Source organism: Crocodylus porosus, unplaced genomic scaffold, assembly GCF_001723895.1.
Source record: "Crocodylus porosus isolate Cpor-Errol unplaced genomic scaffold, CroPor_comp1, whole genome shotgun sequence".
In the NCBI taxonomy this organism is placed as follows: domain Eukaryota; kingdom Metazoa; phylum Chordata; order Crocodylia; family Crocodylidae; genus Crocodylus; species Crocodylus porosus.
The window spans coordinates 4,279,227-4,281,733 of record NW_017728947.1 but is presented as its reverse complement, the minus strand read 5'-3'; the positions used below and the strand labels follow the sequence as shown (position 1 = coordinate 4,281,733).

Below are 2,507 nucleotides of genomic sequence, written 5' to 3'. Positions count from 1 at the left end.
ATGAAAATCAAAGATGCAGTTCCTCTTTCTGGATTTAATAGTCCCCTTTGTGTGTTCCTGCCACACCTTGGATGAAAAGAAAAGAACCAAAGGAAGATATAATCTTAGGAGGTAGATCTGATGCTAAATCCTGCAGCTTAGCAGGATTCACAAGGCCCAGCCATCCCCTTACCTTGTCCTTACCACTCCAAATGTTAAGTGCAAATCAATTGCACATTTCCTATCTTATTAACTCTTCCTTACGGGGATCATACATAAATATACTGCCTTACTTTATGTCCAGGCAACAGGTCCTCTGCCATGGGGCTTCCTATCAAGTTCTCTGCCCCACAAGTCCCAAATATAAAGTAACACAATCCCATCCCATTCCCTCCCCCCCATCCCCCCACCAGGGGAAGGAATATCATGGGCCAGAGCCCAGCATCTCTGAACTCACTCCCTCAATCACCATCTTTTTCTTTTTCCAGGTACTGGGAACAAAGACCCCGCACTCACTGGCCTCGAGCATCGTCAGCTTTGGTGTGGCTATTTTTCTTCATCCCTGCTATCAGGTAAGTCTGTCTAAGACCGAATGCTCTGCTGATCTCCAGTCAGTCAAGCAAAACACTGCATCTCTGTGCAATTCCATGAGCCCTTATTCATGCTGCTCTCCTCACTGGGGAAACTAATCATTCAACCATCCCGGGTTTTAATTTCCAGCAGGATGAGCTGGGGATCTGGATATAGCTCTCTATTTGCTGCCCCACCATGTCCTCCAGCTGGTCATTTTAATTGTCATCCAGGGACTCCTGCCCAGCTTTTCCTCCATCCAGTCTCACTGCCACGGCAAGTTTCTCTTTCTGCGCTGTTCTTTTGGCTTTTGTGACAGGGTATACTTATTGCCCTGTCATAGGCAGTCATTACCATAAGAGTCAGCCAGGGATTACAGACACAAGAGCTCAAATGAACTGGTTAAAGTTCATAACTGAGCAACGGGCTTATTAATATTTGATCCCTTGCTGGGCCCAAGATGCTCTCTTATCAATGTGACAGGATTTGTTTTTCCTCCTCTCATCCCTCACCCACCAAATCATACCACTATCACAAAAAAATATTCTACATCAGGGAGCTGTCATCTCTCTGTCTGACGTGTGCTATAAAGGGTTATTAAAGTTCAACAGACAGCATAAAGTCACACTGCATACTGTAGAACATAATGTGGTTCTGTTCTGCTCTCCTATGTAGAAAGATGAGAATGAGCTGCATAGCTTGGGAAAGGGACTGTAGCCAGGCTAGACTGAAGCATCATCAATACCAGAGAGGCATAGCTTGGAAAAAAATATGCCCTGGGCAGACTTCTGTCATCCTTCCCTCCCCGTCCTTCCCCCTACTGGGTAATCTCATGGAGTACAAGGCATTCTGGGAATCAAAACTCTCTTGATTGGCAGTGGAGTTTGCCGCTGACAGGGGAAAACCTTCACCCTATTATTTTTTGCCACTGAAGCCTATGTCCAAAGGGTAAAAAAAAATGCCAAGTCTGGCAGCAAAGAATGGAAGACAGTTCTCCGTCCCCCTCCCCCTCAAGTGGCAAACTCCACTGCTGCTCTATAAAACTACTGTTCCCAGAATGCCTTGCACTGTATGAGACACATTGCCAGTGCCTGGATTGTACATTATCTTTGCCTTGATTGCTTTTCCCTAGAGCTGGAAAGTGCAGGCAGAGCAAGGCAAGGCAGCAGATAGGCAGCAAGGAAGCAGGCTGCAGCAAGTAGTCCTGGCATGAGGCACCTTCTACCATCCTTCTAGCACCCCTCCAGTTACGTGGCACCTGAGGCATGTGCCTTGCTCACTCACCCCATCTTACACTACTGCAATATTGTGTTTCATTGAAGGTGTTTTCCTCTTGTGGCACATGAAAGGGAGTTACCCTAAAGTGTACCTCAGTTGTCACTGAAACACAAAAACATGTACAGGTGTAAAATCCAGGGAGAAAACAACCTGCTGACAGGCAAGTTTCCTGCTAAGCTGCGCATGTGCATGGCCTTGCACAATAAAATATCTTGCCGTACAGTAACTTTTTAATGCCGTGCACCCGCCTGGAGAGGAGCTGGGCTGTGGCTTCCTGGAAACCCAGAGTGTGGTGGAAGCACTGGGACCAGTGCAGGACATTTACCCGTGGTAAGTTACCGCTTGGCTGCGCTCCACTCCTCACTACACCAACATCCGCATGGGGAGGGAGAGTGATGTGGGGCAGGTAGCGGCTCCTCCCCGAGGCAAAGCGGGAGCAGGGACGGAGGCTGGGACTGGGGCAGAGCTAGGCACTGCGTGGGCTCCTCCAGCTCTGGGGAACTGCTCCGCTGCCCAGCCCCTTCAGGCAAGCTTCGCCTTGAGCCCCAATGCCATGTGCCTCCTCGCTGCCTGGTCCGCCCAGTGGCGGTGTTAGAAATGGAGTATTGTTAGAAATGCACAGCTTGCATCTTGCACCTGATAAGAAAGAAACACTGCCAAGGACTTTTTTCCTTGCCCAG

The 2,507-nt window shown here is 48.7% G+C and overlaps 1 protein-coding gene across 1 annotated transcript in view; it reads left to right on the top strand.

Moving 5' to 3' along the window:
• Positions 1-467: 467 nt before the first annotated feature.
• The window catches only part of LOC109321534 (cytosolic 5'-nucleotidase 1A-like), a 29,664-nt gene continuing 27,624 nt past the window's right edge, over positions 468-2,507 (top strand). Inside the window, exon 1 of the mRNA XM_019552276.1 lies at positions 468-551. The gene's annotated coding sequence lies outside the window, so the exon portion shown is untranslated. The remainder of the gene's footprint in view (positions 552-2,507) is intronic.